This window comes from Phyllostomus discolor, chromosome 6 (assembly GCF_004126475.2).
Source record: "Phyllostomus discolor isolate MPI-MPIP mPhyDis1 chromosome 6, mPhyDis1.pri.v3, whole genome shotgun sequence".
In the NCBI taxonomy this organism is placed as follows: domain Eukaryota; kingdom Metazoa; phylum Chordata; class Mammalia; order Chiroptera; family Phyllostomidae; genus Phyllostomus; species Phyllostomus discolor.
This window is the reverse complement of record NC_040908.2, coordinates 40,105,945-40,123,201: the sequence shown is the minus strand read 5'-3', so window position 1 is coordinate 40,123,201 and position 17,257 is coordinate 40,105,945. Positions and strand designations below refer to the sequence as shown.

General features: G+C 38.5%; 1 pseudogene; it reads left to right on the top strand.

The window, feature by feature from the left end:
- The first annotated feature begins 2,546 nt into the window (after positions 1–2,546).
- LOC118501095 lies at positions 2,547–5,316 on the top strand (annotated as a pseudogene).
- Positions 5,317–17,257: the final 11,941 nt, after the last annotated feature.

Here is a 17,257-nt window from a genome sequence, read left to right as displayed (position 1 = left end):
TGCTTTCCACTCTGCCTAGAATACTTCTCCCCAGAGATACTGAGTCTTTCAATCCTGCTTAAGGTCTGAAAGACTCAGTATTGCTAAAATATTAGTTCTCCCTAAATTAATCTATAGATTTAATGAATCCCAGTTGAAACCCTAGTATATTTTTTTTGTTGGAATTGACAAGGTGATTCTTAAATGTATAGAGAAATGCTAAGGAGATCTTCAGAGTTCCGGCCAAGATGGAGGCATTGACAGAAACCCTTTGCTTCTTTGCACAACCAAAAGGAGGATAAGGACCAATCTAAAATCAATAAAAAACTGAAAGCACCAGAAAAATCAAACTGCATGGAACTCTGACAACCAAGGAATTAAAGAAAAAATCAACCAGAACAACCAGACTGGGTAAGGCGGACTGCGCGGGTGACTCAGAAAAAGTGAGGCCAGGTGGCTGAGGGGCAGGGCTGACTCTCGAGCTCTGCAGAGCTGCGAGGGAGGGACTGACTTAAGGGGTAAGGGGTAAACTGAGACTCAGAGTTGACGCTGGGGTTGCCACGGTGGGAGATACTTCCAGTCTGACTCTAGAGTCTGTTAGAAAGTACACTGGAGATGAGCAGGCAGAGCTGCATTGTTCTCTCTCTGGCCCCTCCCCCACAGGCAGTGCAGCAAAAAGGGTTGCCCTGCCTGGGTGAATGCCCCTCCCCTTACAACTTATCAGGTATGCCAAGACAAAGAGATATGGCCCAAATGAAAGAACAGTGCACAACCTCAGAATTAAACAATGAGGAGATTACCAGTCTATCTGACAGAAAATTTAAAGCCCTGGTAATCAAAATGTTCACAGATCTGATTGATCTTCATAGAAAAATGAAAGAACAAATGAAGGATACTCAAAATGAAATAAAGCAACATATTCAGGGAACCAACAGTGACAAGAAGAAAATCCGGATTCAAAGCAACAATTTGGAACAAATGGAAGAAATAAATATCCAGCTGGATCAGAATGAAGAAACAAGAGTCCAAAAAAATGAACAGAGGCTAGGGACTCTCTGGGACAACCTGAAACATTCCAATACCTGAATTATAGGGGTGCCAGAAGGAGAAGAGCAACAGCAAAAAATTGAAAACTTATTTGAACAAATAATGAAGGAAAACTTCCCTAATCTGGCAAAAGAAATAGACTTCCAGGAAGTCCAAGAAGCCCAGAGAGTCCCAAAGAAGTTGGATCCAAAGAGGAACACACCAAGGCACATCATCATTAAGTTACCCAAGATTAAAGACAAAGAGAAAATCTTAAAAACAGCAAGAGATAAGGTGACGTTACTTACAAAGGACTTCTTATAAGGCTATCAGCTGATTTCTCAAAAGAAACTTTACAGGCAAGAAGGGGCTGGAAAGAAGTATTGAAGTCATGAAAGGCAACAACCTACATCCAAGATTACTCTATGCAGCAAAGCTTTCATTTAGAATGGAAGGGGAGATAAAGTGCTTCCCAGGTAAGATCAAGTTAAAGGAATTCATCATCACCAAGCCCTTATTATATGAAATGTTAAAGGAACTTATCTAAGAAAAAGATTAAAAATATGAACAATAAAATGACAACAAACTCATAACTATTAACAAATGAACCTAAAAGAAAAGAAAAACAATGAAAACAAAAACTAAGCAAACAACCAGAACAGGAACAGAATCAGAGAAATGGACATCACACAGAGGGAGTTCAGTGGGGAGAGGGAAGGGAGGAATAGGGGGAAAAGGTACAGGGAAGAAGCATAGTTAGCAGGCATAAAATAGATAAGGAAAGATAAAAAATGGTATAGGAAACAGAGGACTCAAAGAACTTATATGTACAACCCATGGACATGAACTAAGGGGGAGAGGAATGCTGGAGGGTTGTGGGGACAGGGTGGAGAGAGGATAGAGGGGGAAAATTGGGAAAACTGTAATAGCATAATCAATAAAAATACTTAAAAAAAAATAAAGTGCCCAATTCAGCCCTGGCTGGTGCAGCTCAGTGGACTGAGTGCCAGCCTGCAAACCAAAGGGTTGCTAGTTCGATTCCCGGTCGGGGCGCATGCCTGGGTTGCAGGCCAATTGATGTGTCTCTCACACATTGATGTTTCTCTCTCTCTCTTTCTCCCTCCTTTCTCCTCTCTCTATGAATAAATAAATAAAGTCTTTAAAAAAAGAAAAAGAAATGCTAAGGTCCTAGAATAGCCAAATCAATATTAGAGAATAAAGCTGGAGAATGTACATTACCAGATATCCAAATGATTTAAAAAGTACAGAAATTAAGGTAGTATGAAATTGGCACAAATTTAGATGAATAGAACAAGGGGCTGAATGAGAAACCCCAGAATCAGACGGTTGTTCATGGCAGTCACTTGTTTATAACAGTCTGCACTGCAGTTCTCTGTGGGGAAAGAAGGTCTTTTCATTAACGTGTACTGGGACGAATTTGTCATCTATACAGAAAATAATGAAACTTGACCTTAACCTTATACCATACCCAAAACATTATTTAAAATAGGCCGTAGACATAAATGTTAAAAGTAAAATAATAAAACTTTGAGGAGAAAGCAAACCATAAACTTGGGATAGCCAAAGACTTCTTCAACACTACATAACCAACAAAAACAAAAGGTAGATAAATTAGACTTAATTAAAATTAACAAAAAAAATGCCACTAAGAAAATGAAAAGGTAAGCCACATACTGAAAGAAGATACTTATAATACATACATCTAATCAAGAAGCCAGTGGCGTCCATGAAGCCATTCTGTTCAGATCTCAGTTCTAGAGAGGATCTAGCTCAGCTTTTGTTTTTTTGAAAGATTTTATTTACTTATTTTTAGAGTGAAGGGAAGGTAGAAGAAAGAGAAGGAGAGAAATATCAATGTGAGAAAGAAACATTGATCAGTTGCATCTCCTACACACCCCAACCTGGGAACGAACCAGTAACCCAGGTATGTGCCCTGACTGGGAATCGAATTGGTGACCTTTCGCTTTGTGGGATGATGCCCAACCAATTGTGCCACAAGAAGTCAGGGCTGCCTTAGCTTTTAAGCCAAAGCCACATGATGCCTTGCAAGCACCTAGCCAATTATGAGCACGTGGTAGTACAAGGGTTTGCTATCTCTAGCCAGTGCTATTTTCTACTGGCAATATTTGTGTCTGAGCTCCCTACTGGACTGACTGAGACTCTCTCAGAGATGCATCCTATCTGACTCTCTTCCTATTTAATTCTCCTTCTTTCTCCCTTTCTTTTCACAACTGTCAGACCTGCATCTGAAGACTTTCCCTGACTTTTCCTTCTTTTTCCCCCTTTTATTTTTCATAGGTGTTATCCCCAGTAAATCTGTTGCATTGCTCACTGCATATTAGCATGTTCTTCCCAGAGGACCCTATTGGTACTCATATGCATCCTACAAATCAGTAGGAATTCAAGATAGATAACCCAATGTTTTAAGTGAGTGAAAGACTCAAACAAGCACTTTACAAAGGAGGACAGCCAAATGACTAATAAGCATATAAAATGGTGCTCAGCATCACTAGTCATCAGGGAAATGCATATAAAAACCACAGTGAAATATTGCTACACCTTTATCAGAATGGCTATAGTTAAAAGGACCATTCCAGGTGTTGGTGAGGTTGTGGGATAGATTTTTCTGTGGGAATATAAATTGGTACAACAACCTTGGAAAACTGACAGTATCAACTAAGCCTAAAATATAAATATCCTATGATCCAGTGGTACAGATGCTCCTCCACTTACAATGGGTTTATATCCCAATAAATCCATTTTAAGTTGAAAATGCATTTAATACATCTAACCTTGCAGTCCAGCTTGAGTGTGCACCACATGGAAGTGAGGAGGTGTTCTCTGCCATTCTACCTTCTGCTGCCTTCTCCGGGCTGTGCTGCTGGAGCCAGGGTGCACCTCCGGGCTGCGCGGTGCCTCTGTGCTCCTGGCTACCTCCACAAACCCCACCCCCATACCTGCTGTGGGTGCACACCCATGGCGAGCAAAGATGAGAAGACCTTCAACCAGAGCCTGGCTGAGTGGAGGCTCTTCCTCTACAGCCCAACCACCAGAAGAGTTCCTGGGACGCACTGCAAAGAGCTTGGTGGGGTTTGATCTTGCTCTTCTATCTAGTCTTTTATGGGTTCCTTGCTACACTCTTCATATTCACAATGTGGGCTGTGCTTCAGTCTCTGAACAATGAAGTTCCAAAATATCGTGACCAGATTTTTAGTCCAGGACTTACTGTTTTTCCAAAATCAGTGTCAGTATTGGAATATTCATTCAGTATGCCTGATCCAGAGTCCAGTAGAGGGTACTTTGAAGACCTTAATAAGTTTCAAAAGTATGTGCTTTAAAAAAACAGAAGAATCTCACAATCTGTCCTGATGGAGTACTCTTTTGACCAGAATCGTCCAGTTTTTGTTGTGTGTCAGTTTCCTCTTACCTTACCTCAAGCATGCAGTGGTGTGGATGATCCTGTCTTTGGCTACTCCAGTGGACACTCTTGTATTCTTGTGCAAATGAACAGTATAATAGGATTAAAGCCTCAAGGAGAACCAAGGGTAGAGTACTGTAGTATCCCTAAGAGTGAAAACACAACAACTCTATCAGTTTATCCTCCCAAGGGAAATACACACTTAAAATATTTTCCATATTATCAGAAAAACCGCGAGTGAACTATTTACAGCCAATAGTTGGCTCAGCTTTGTGCTGGCAGTAACAGTGAAGTACAAGATTGTTGGATCACCCAACCTGAAAAATTATGATGGTGACATGTTTTTAGGATGAGTTGTATTCAACTCACAATGTGCACGTAGTAGGAGTTAGAATATGTCCACAGAGTAAATGTTGTGTTGTCTGTCTTCATTTGGTATCAGCTGCACCTGACATTCTAGAATTATGAGACCACCTGAGAGAAAGGTGGGGTGGTACATGACACTGGGGTAACAGTATAATATGGGTGCATCCAGATCACAGTGCCCAATGTCCTCTGAAGTAACTGCCTGTTGCCTCTGTTGCCTTTGGGAACCATTTTACAGTCGCTAGATGGGGACTGTGAATGGCTGATTCTGAACATGGGGGTCTTGTCCTGTTTTTATGTATTTTAATAGCCAAGTGTCTAAAGCTTAATGGGCTGTGCTATATAAATATTTTATAGATTTAATACTGACTAACTGTCATATTTTGATACCAGCTAAGTTTTAGGGATAAAATGATACCTGACTAACATGGAGTGACTTTATAGCTAAAAAAAAAAAAAGTGGCATGTGGAGTTCTGTATGCAAAGAGGAAAAAAAGAAAATAAAAGTTGATTTGAAAGGTTGTCTTGGGTTTTTTGTAAAGTTATCTTTTACATGCTGAATTATTGTGTGGATTTTTTTTTATTATGAACACAAACTGTTTATTGTAAAACATGAAAAAGTAGTGATGGGATGGAATCTCTTATTAAAAAAAGTATTTAAAAAAAGTATTTTAGACCATAGATTGAACAGCAGTTTTAGGTTATCCAGGTATGAATAGGCACCTAATTTTTTAAATGAAATTAAATTCCTAAGATTTAAACTTTATAATAGTTTGTGAAATATCTTGTTACCGCTTTTATTTAGCAGACTGTAGACTCTATTAAAAATATAAATTGTGAACTATAAAAAAAATCTAACCTGCTGAACATCATAATGACCTAATATACCTTGAGCATTGTTGTCAGAGCACTCGTATTAGCCCACAGGTGGGCAAAACCATCTCACTGCCACTGCCCAGCATCACAAAAAAAATCATACTATTGCCAGCCCAGGCAAAGATCAAAATTCAGAAAACAGTTTCTACCACATTTACATTGCTTTTTCACCATTTTAATGCTGAAAAATCAGAAGTTGAATCATCATAAGTTGGGGACTGCCTGTACTACTCTTAGGTATATACCAAACAGAAATATGTTCTTATATCCACCAAGAGATGGACAAGAGTGTTTATGGCACCTTTATTCATATTACTCAACAGTAAGAAAACAACTGAGTTGTTCATCAATAGCAGAATAGGTAAATAAACTGCGGTGAGTTCATACTAGATTTCTCCCCAATTATTAAAAAGAATATACTATTGCCACATACCAATATGGACAAATTTTATAAGTATAAGTGAAAAAGCCATACACAAAAGAGTATGTATATACTATATGAATCCATTTATATCAAGTTCAAAAACCAGATAAAACTAATTGTGATGGAGGGCAGAAGGTTGTGTAACTTTGGGGGTGGATGTTGATGAGAAGTGGCCCAAAGGAGACTTCTCAGTTGCTAGAAACATTTTATATGTTGATTTGGGTTGAGGGTGGGTGACAGAAGACTTTTTCCTTGACCAAACTCTACTCAGGCTCCTCTGAGCCGCCTCTCAACTAGGCTTCAACCTTGGCCTATACCAACTGCAGATTCAGCACATATTATTTTGCCCTCCACACTAACAGACTGGAATAAATACTAGCTAAAGGTCCTAACAGCTGAAGGCCACATCCCTAAGATGACAACTTTAGCTCCCTCAGATTGTTGCTTGGGAAAGCTCCAGGCTGCCAAAAGAATTTACTGTTTAATCCAGCCAACACCTAAAGGCAAGACCCCTGTCTCCCAGTCTCTGTGGGAGGGTAGGAGCCTAACTTCAAGAAATGCCAGTTAACAAAAGCAGGTAACCTAATGACATTAACTGAGGGCCCCTTTCTGCTTTTTGTAAATTTCCAATTCCCTGGCTGCTCATTCACTATTCTCTCTTCCCTCGAAAACTCGGGGTCACCCCTGTACAAACTGAAGTTGTGTTCAGTTCACATTGTGCTCTCTTCCCTATTTCAATAGTTACTGAGTAGAGCCTGTCTCTAATACTTTAACTAATGTCCAACTTCATCTTTGACATGTGTTACATATGCTGCATATTAAAAAATTGAGCTATACTGGTATATAAAGACTTGTACATTTTATATATGTTATAACTCTATTTTTAAAATATTTGAAAAGAGCCCTGGCCAGCTGGCTCAGTTGGTTGGAGCGTCCCATGCACAAAAAAGTTGCAGGCACATACCTAGCTTGCAGGTTGGATCCCTGGTTGAGATACAAACAAGAAACAACCAATTGGTGTTTTTCTTACACATCAGTGTTTCTCTCCCCCTCTCTCTTAAGTCAGTAAGGATATCCTTGGTTAAGGATTTAAAATATGTGTGTGTGTGTGTGTGTGTGTGTGTGTGTGTATGTATACTTGAAAAGACCTTTGATTAACTTTCTCCCTGAGGGCCACACAACCTGTATAGCCTTACTTACCTTGAGACCCTGCTCACCAACTCCCTCCTCTCGACAGCCTAACACACTTCTTCACTTGGTTCATCTCTTCTCATCTTTCAAGACTCATCTAACAGGAAGGCTTTATAGATTCCCCTAGCCCACAGGTGGCAAACACAAGGCCCGTAGGCTGAATCTGGCTCTCCACCTTGTTTTATCCAGCCAGGCACCTTGTTTTTACCTGGCAGCAGTGCCAAGCTCTCACTTAACTGTTAAGGAGTAGTTACATTTATATGGTCCTAAAATTACATTCAGCCCTTTAAAGGCAACTGCGAGGCTGATGTAGCCCCCAGTGAAAGTGAGTTTGACACCACTGCCCTAGCCAAATAGGCTGTTGGTTCTCTGTTGTTGGTTAGCAACTTGCAAAGTTCCCCCCCCAGGTGAAATTCAAAACTAATCTCTGTACACAGAGGGCAAGGAGAGACTTAAGAAAGAGGCAGACCACTTCAGATTGGTAGGTGACAGGTGTAATAAGTGAGAGAATTTACAAGGTTTGTTTTGGGCAGCCACAAGACAAGTAGACCTCTGCATCCACCTATCAGCATACTGAAGCATTCTTTGAGAATAGCTGCAACACTCAGAGAAGGAAGTGATACTTAAGGAGGGTGGGTACCATCTGGGTAAGTGGAGAGAAAGAAAACCTGAGTGTGGGAAAGAATGGGGCAGTTGAAGCAGAGGATGTGTGAGGCAGAAAGTGCTAGCTGACTTTTTTTGCTGTATTAATTATGGCTTGATAAATAGTTGCTCAACTGCACTGTATCTTGCCTCTTCCCTTGAGTAGAGATATGTGCCCACCCATTCCTAGGCACAGACTTTACAGACAGTGAGCCTACTTCTTTGCTTACCCTAGGGCTAAAAAGATGTCCTGTGATGCCTGTTCCACTGAATTTTTGAGGACTGTGTCCTAGAGGTTATGATTGAGAAACAAGATGGAAGGAACCTGTGTGATTGCATGGAGCATCCTGGAACTCAGGGAATTACACTGCATTTAGTTCTCTTTGTTATAGCATTCTCTATGTTATAGCATAACTAATACAAGTATATACTAGGAAATAGAGAGAAAAGAGCTAAAATCTGGTAGTGGATGGGTGAGAATGCTTAGAGGAGTAGTTTAGTTTAATCTCATAGACAATGGAGAAATATGGAGAGTGCTGTGATGGAGGCAAGTGTTTCCAGAAAATCAGATTAGTAGTATAAAAAGCCTCCATTAAGAGATTATTGCAGTGAAACAGACGTGAGCCTGAAACAGACCCAGATATTGAACATGGAAGTGAAGAAGAAGGGAAACAAGATATATTATAAAGAGAAGTTAAAGGCCTTGGTAACTAACTGGATATAGAGAATTAAGGAGAACCAGGAATTAAAGTCCCAGATAGAAATCTCGGTGAGAGATCTAATTTGGAAAACTGCTGATACAGCAGGAATTGCTGTCAGGAAAAAGGAAATCTATGGATTAGGTTAAACAATTCGTGAATTGTTTGGAGTGTGACAGCACAGCCAGATGCCACCATCGTCAGTTTTGCCTATTCTTCCCATCCAACACCAGTCCCTGTGCCACTGCTTTTAAAGCACATTTGAGGGGAAAGGGACAGTCCCTGATGTAAGAACTGTAGCTCTGAGGAAACCTGCCCTACTCACCTATTTTCATTTAAGGAACTGAAACATTAGGTTTGTGAACACCCAGAGAAATGAAATCTTAGTACATGAAAACTCTAAAAAGCGGTCATCAACCATTAATTCTTAAAATGCCTCTTTCTTTTTGATCTTTATGTTTGTTTATTGCGTGAAGTCCTATAGTATGACATATGCTAGTTTTGTGTGTGCAGCACTGCCTGGAAGCATGATACAGTGCACTGACTTGGTTTCTGTAACAGTAATAGCTGGCATTTCACACACATGAGATCCAATAATTACTAGTGCAGATTTAGAATTAGCATTTTTCAGAACTGGTAATAAAGTCATCATAACCTTAAAGTCATATGATGTTTTCTGATATGCCTCAACAGAGAATAGTCAGTTTTAAGTTTGAAGGAACCCTATGGATCATTTAGTCCACTCTTTCATTTTACACGTGAAGAAATGAAGGCACAGAAAATTTAAGTACTTTGCCCATATTCCTGCAAGAAGTTAGTTGCTGAGCTGGAACTTGAAACTAGATGTGCAAACGCTTAGTTCTCTTTTTCCCCTATACCACATTACTTTTCCAAATATGACCTAAGACGTAAAGCAGTGTAAAAATATTTGTTAGCTAACTAACAGCCATAATCACACTAATAAAAATGGTAGTATCTGGAGTGCTTAGCGTTCATAGGCTCTGTGTCTTTTAAGAGCTTTTCTCCAAAGTCCTCAATTCAACATCTCTGTGGTGAAAGTAAAGATCAGTTCTTCAACTTTTTTTTATTAAAGGCATTAACTGTGTCTTATTCATAATTTTCCCCTATAATGCTTAATACACTTCCCTGAGTATTGCAGATACTTTGTAAGCACCTAAAGGAATATAAATTGTTATACATTGAATCACTCTAGTATTGATATGAGTGACAATACATGACCTTTGGGCACTTAATGTTACTACTATTGAAAAAAAGAAGCATAAGGTTTAAGACCTCCTTCTCTGTCCATAGAGGTAATAACTATGCCTGTAGAGACACATAATATGATTATGTTTAGACAAATCCCAAAATCATGAATTTAATAGCATAAAAGAAATCTGAGCCAACCCATTAACAAGTTCTTGAATAATATTCAAAATCCTAAATTTTTTTTGCTAATTTTTTTACTTTAAAATCACAACATCAAAAATATACATATAAAGAAAGATTGGACAAAAGCAGAAAAACAACCTATAATTCTGCCTCACTAATACAAATGTCACCTATGTGAATGTGTGGATGTGTGGATGTGTTCCCTTCCAGAGCTTTTACATATGTAGATTTGATTTATTTCTTCTGCTATTACTTGATCATGGAAAAAAATTGAAGCAGAGCCCTGACTGGTGTGGCTCAGCTGGTTGGGTGTCCTTCCGCAAATTGAAGTGTTGCCAATTGCATTTCCTGTCAGGGCACGTGCTTATGTTGCAGGTTCAGTCCCCTGCTGGGGTGTGTGTAAGAGACAACCAATTGATGTTTTTCTCTTACATTGATGTTTCTCTCCCTCTTATTCTCCTTCCCTTCCCCTCTCTAAAAATAAATAAATAAAATCTCCTAAAATATTAATGCAGAAAAAATGAGACTCAATCAAAATTACATCATCCCCAATCCTGTGTAAAAAAAAAAAAACAAACCAAGAAATTGGTTTGGAATATACCCTCATATCACTTTTATTGAATATTTTATATAGCTGCAAGCACGAATACTATACATACATAAAATGTGGTAGCCTTTTTTTTTCCACTTGGTATTATGCTATTCACATATTCCCATGTTGCTACGTCGTTTTTATATTAAGCTCTTTAAGGAAGGAAGTTGTCTAGAGCATGGATGTCCTAGGAAACTGGAAATAGTTCCAAGGTTTGTAGGTCTTAATGAAGTTTAACAACTGGTAGTGATAACCTAATCAATAAAATATAATTTAAAAAATAAACTGTAAAACAGATTGTATATAACTGTGGTGTGAGAAGGTTGGAAAACCAAGGAATTATGAGCAGAAGATTGTGCTTCCTAAATTACTTACTGTATAAGAAAGAAAAGCTTATTTTATCAACAACTAAGACTGAGGACAAGCACAACTTTTATTTAATAATCCAATCTAAATGTTTCATCTGATATTTACAGAAAGCTATCAAAAACTCTAATGAAGTTCAAAATATATTAAACCTAATATTAGATATTCCAGATGGCACATTTTCATTTTCATAGTAAATATATGCACATTTATTTTTATTTAGTGCTTATGAAAAGTGATAGGTTAATATTACAAATCATCAAACTATACTTTCATATTACTGGGTATATTTTTAATATTTTCTTTTTGCCTTAGACTTTTGATATGATCTTAGTGACATCACTTCTCTAAGTGGTTACAAGTGAAACTTAAACTTAAGAAATGTTAAATTAGTCAGTGATTAAATACTTGCCACATGCCAAGCACTGTGTTAGGCACTAGCAGTACAAAGGTAAAATTGTGTCCCAGCTTCAAGGACCTCACAGGATCTGTCATTCTAATACAAGGTGGTTAGTGCTGAAATAGTAAGGAGAGGATAAATGGGTCATGGAATCTTCTCTCCTGCTTTGCTGGGCTCAGAAGACCTCCCCTTCTGTCCAACACTATATCACACTTTGTTACCTAGGCTTCAAAAAGGACTGCTTGTGCCCAAAGTGTCCCAGAATCTGTCATGAATATAGTTCCTTTATCTTTTGGCTGTAACCCCTTTTTCTACCATCATCAGACTGATGACAGCAACAGATGGCCATCCCATGTCCGCTACTATCGTTGCTTTCACATCTGTCTCTTGAATCCTCTTGCACCTGAACTCTTTCATACTTCTGCAGCCACAAAACAAATTTTACATGTTGGGGGAAGTGGACAGTGAAAGTGGCATCTAATTCCATTTTTAGCATTTGAGCTCCAGTGACAATACCCTGATAATTTGTGAGAGAAAGTTAATCCTCTCAATAATGTGGAAGATGGATTGGGGAAACTGCAAGATTAGAGGCAGTGACTTGTAGGGAAAATCATTGTAATAATGGATAGAAGGTAAGTGCTTGAATTAAGCCAGTGGCTTTGGGGAATTGATGTTTGCTAGACACAGGTAAAGAGAACTGCCAATTTTCTGCCTTGAGCAACTATATTAATTAGGGGTGTCATTCAATGATGTAGAAACTCCAGGGGAGGGGAAGTTAACCCTATGTAGTAGAGTAAGTCCAAATATTAAAAGACTTCCTGTCTACCATACTCTCTTCCCTTCCTCTTCAATAAAGAATGTTGATTTTGTTTAGGTAGTCTACCCTGATACAAATGTAAGTGTATCTTTAAGTCAATTGTGGTAACCCCATTCTTGAGCCAGAGAATGGTTTAGGAATGGGCAAGTGATATACTTGTGACCAATGTAATAGGAGGGGAAATTTGCTGGGAAGATCCTGAAATAAATTTTTCCTCATTCATAAAAAGAGACACCCAGGAATTCACTGGACTTTGTTGTGTCTACATGTGACAAGAGAACTATAGAAATCCTTTTAAGACCATGAGTTAAAAATAAAGCCAACATGCTAAAAATATTAGCAGTCTAAAAAAGATTTAGAAGAACTCGTTAAGTTTTTGATGACATGATTAGTTGCCAAGTTGGAACGATCCCACCTCAGATTCCTTGTTATATGAGATAATAAATATTCTCCTATAGTTTAAACCAGCTGAGTTGAGGTTCCTGTTATTTGCAGCCCAAAACATTTAAGAGATATAGAACTGTCCCTAAATGAGAGAATTCTAGTTAGGGTTGTAATCACTTGGAAATAAGACCTTTGGGGTTTTATCCTCAGTTAGTCCAACCAATGGCCCAGAGCAGTTCACCACTGAGAAGGTGAACTGACTCTTTGAGATCTGAGCTCCTGGAAAATGGTCTCTACTAAAATATATTTTTTCTTAAAGTAGGTGTTTAATTCTATTAATTTTAAGTTAAGACATAGTATTTCAAATTTCACTTCCTTTATTATAGTTACTCTATGCATACTGTTGCTCAAGACCACTGGCAGATTTAGAAATAGAGCACCGTGCCTAGGCCAGAATGGAAGTTTACAGCTCTGACAAAGCCTTTGACAAGAGTACAGGAAATAAAAGTCAACCAAACAGGAAGTAGGCAGAGTAGAACAAAACAGCCGGAAATATTTGGGCCTGGTGCAAGAATTAATCTATTTACAGAACACATAAGTACCAAGCAAAATATTTAGACCCAAAATCTTTAATTTGTAAACATTTTAAGAAGATCAGGAAAGAGGGGGGAAACACAAGGAAGTAAAGGGAAGAGAGAAATAATATCTCTTAAGGAAGTAATTATTGCATAAACCAAAGAATGTCTTCTGCAGAGATAATGGCAGTTTAAAAATCTTTCTGCAAATTCCTTGACCTTCTTCCCATGAAGAGGTGAATTCTGTGACCTCTCTCTTTTAATCTGGGCCAAACCCTAGGGACTGGTTGACCAGTGAAATATGGCAGAGTGATATTATGTAACTGTCCAGGCTAGGACAGAAAAGTTGGTGCAGGTTCCACCTGGTTTGCTGGATCCTGCATTAGCACCATGGGTCACTGTGTAAGAGGCATTACTACCTTAAGACCACAAGCTAACCTATGTGGACAGGCCACATGGAGAGGGCCCCTGACATGGAGAATGTCCAGCCACCCCAAGCTCTCCCAATGCCCTCTCTTCCAACTCCTGCCACCGACTGCAACTGCATGGGGAATCTGAAGGCAGAACTACCCAGTGGAGCTCTTCCTGAATTCCCGACCCACTGAAAGCACAAGAGATAATAAATTGATTGTTGTTTGTTTTAAGCCAGGGAGTTTGGGGGTGATTTGTTTTGCAGCAATAGATAACCAAAACAATAGATGAGGTGATTTAAATGCTTGAACTCTAATGAGTAAGGAAAAAGCCCTAAAGCCCATTAGAAGTCATTATAGCTAATTACTATGACAAGCAAGGTGAAGTGGTGGTTTCCAGTCAGAGCACCTATTACCAATAATAAAAGCAAATAATTGGTGAGGCCAAGGAAGATTTTTTAAAAATCTTGATTCTGAAAGAACTTCACTTTAGTTAATATGAAATATTTAACTATTATGCCATATTTCTCAAGGGCAATTTTTATAAGTAATTTTCTTTGATCACTTTTTATTCCTACTTTAGAGATTCATATTACCAATGAACTTTGACAGATTTTTGGGCTGATTCCTAACATCACAATGCAAAAAGCTACAGGCTGGGAGGTTTAGGATCTCTGCGCACTGGGTGACTGTTTAGTGACCTCAAAACAGTCAGTGATGTAACATTTCTGTAAGGGAAAGTCCAGGACATTTTTAGTGATGGAGGACCTGTAGCTAGCGGGGCCATAGCTGCGGGCTAAATTGTATGATGGGAAACGTATGTCAGAGACGTCTAAGCCTTCTATGGCTCACACTTTTGGTATTGTTCTTGTTCTTGTAAAATATTGAAGATAATGAATAAAAATTCAGACCAAAGAAACCAAATGTAGAAAAGTAACATGGAACATGTACAGTTGACCCTTGGACAATGTGGGTTTGAACTGCACGGGTCTACATATGCATCGATTTGTTTCAATAAAAACTGTACCTGCATTTTCTCTTCCTTGTGATTTTCTTAACATTTTCTTTTCTCTAGCTTACTTTATTATAAGAAACCAGTATATAATACATACAACACACAAAATATGTGTTAATTGACTTTATGTTATCCATAAGGCTTCTGGTCAACAGTAAGCTATTAGCAGTTAAGTTTTGGGGGAGTCAAAAGTTATACATGGATTTTCAGCTGCATCCCTAAAACCCTGTTCAAGGGTCAGCTGTATAGGAAAACGTCCCGAATAGGCAATTTTGTAGAGAGAAAGTAGATTAATGGTTGCCTAGGGTTAGAGGGTGTGGGGCTGGAGGAACATGGGCACTGATTGCTAATGAGTAATAATGAGTAAAATGAGTATGAAATTTCTTTATGGGATGCCAAAAATGATCTAAAATTGATTGTGATGATGATTGCAAAATTCTTAATGTACAAAAAATTATACATTTTAAATGAATAAACTGTATGGTGTGTGAATTACTGGTATATCTCAATAAAGCTATTATTTAAAAGAGGAACAAGGGAAAATGTTTATGTAAAATGAAAAAATAGATAAAAATCAAGTCTCTTTATCATAATTAAAATGTTTTCACTGATGCTTAGCAATTCCCTTGTCTAAAGGAGAAAATTACACTAAGATTCCTCTAGGGCAGAGTTTAACAAACTTTTTCTGTAAAAGGCCAAATAGAAAATATTTTACGCTATGCAGGCCAAGTAACAAAATTGTGGATATTATGTAGGTACTCATATAACAAGAAAGAAAAATTTCTGCACATTTTAAATGACGAAACTTAAAATACAATATAACAATAATTGAATATAATTCCTTTGTAATATGGGTCTACCAAACAAATTAGAAGAATGCAATTCTTATTTGGGGAGCTGATATTTCACTTAATTGAGTTTCAAAGTTAATGTTCTGTATTCTCAAATTGATTTCAAAGTTCTTCTGGAAAAAAAAGGTCTTAGTTTGTGGGCCATATGAAAACAGCCAGTGGGCTGGATGTGGGCCATGGCCATAGTTTGCCAGTCCCTGTTGTAGAGGACTAAACTCATATATGCTAGTTTATTAGTTTCCTAGGGCTTCCATAACAAAGTGCCACACACTGGGTAGCTTAAAACAACAGAAATGTATTGTCTCACAGTTCCAAAGGCAAGAAACCTGAAGTCAAGATTCTGTTGGGCAATGCTCCTTCTATAGGCTCTGGGGGATACTTTTGCCTCTTCTAGCTTTGGTAGCCCTAGGTGTTCCTTGGCTTGTGGCAGTATAACTCTAATTTCTGCCTCTGTTTGCATATGGCTGTCTTCCCTCTGTATATGTCTGTGTTTCTTCTTATCTTCTTAAGGACAGCAGTCTTACCCTAATTCAATATGACCTCATCTTAATTAAATACATTTTCAATAATCCTGTTCCCAAGTAAGATCACATTCATTGGTACTAAGGGGTTAGGTCTTCAACATATGTTTTCAGGATACACAAATCAAACTGCAGTAGCAATGAACTTGGGCAGACAGCCCTGGGGGATCCTTGGACCAAAGCTATCCTCTTTATTATACAGTCTTAGGAAATTGATGCTATTGATGGCAACCGGATTTAGCTCGGTCTTCATCTTAGGCAGCACTTGCAAGCCTGGAGTAAATAGACAGCATTATTCTTATGGTTCCCATGGCTCCAAATACTTGGACACTTATTTTTCGTTGTTTTAAGGCCCATCGGTAATAGGTGCTTTTATTTAAAAATGTCACTTATTCTTAGAAAAAAGGCTAGATTCTAGTCCTTTTAAAGTAGAATGAATGTTTCTTAGCTATTTTGGACTTTCTGGAAACTCCATGATACATCTGAGACTATAGGGAAAAAATAGCTAATTTTTGCCTTCTTTGTTTTCACCTTAAAACTTTTTAGAAAGCTTTTACTGTGACCCAAACCAGAGGTAATGGTGGCTTGTACCAAGGTTGGAGAGGTGATGGTGGAGACTGGTGAATGGATTAATGATTTGATCATAGACAGGCTCTATGATATTTGAAAATTCATGTGTGAATATAAAGATGAACAAAGAGGTATCAGGAATGACTTTTGGGTTTCTGGCATGAGCAACTGGGTGGAGAGTGGCATGCTAGAATGAAACAGGGCACATCAGAAGAGGTTTAGGGTGGATAATGTTCTATCTGAGCAGCTTGACAAATGATATGACAGCTTTCTCTATGGGTATGAAACTGAAGATATAAATCTGAGAGTGGTTGTTGGGATTTAAGGGGACCAATGAATAATACCCCTTACCTTCTGAGTTCAGGACCAACTGAGAAATAGACGGTAGGGCTCAAAATCTCAATGTTTTTATTGGTTAAACTAGATGATGGAATACAGCTTTGATCTGTAGGCAAAACTGGACCTTTTAATGTCTTCCCCCTGAATTTAACCTTCTGGCCCCCAACTGCAGACCCCCTAATTGCAGAAACTAAACCTGCCCCAGTAAGATTGTGTCATATGGGAGAGAGGACTGCAAGCCTGCTACATGGAGGTATGGACCCAGAAAGAGAGAGAGATGAGAGAGAGCCAACCAAGCTATCTGTAATTCATTACTCTTGGGAGAAGGATTGAGTGTTTCAGCAGGAAACAAATGGTGTACTCGAAGAGGTAATTGAAGGGAAT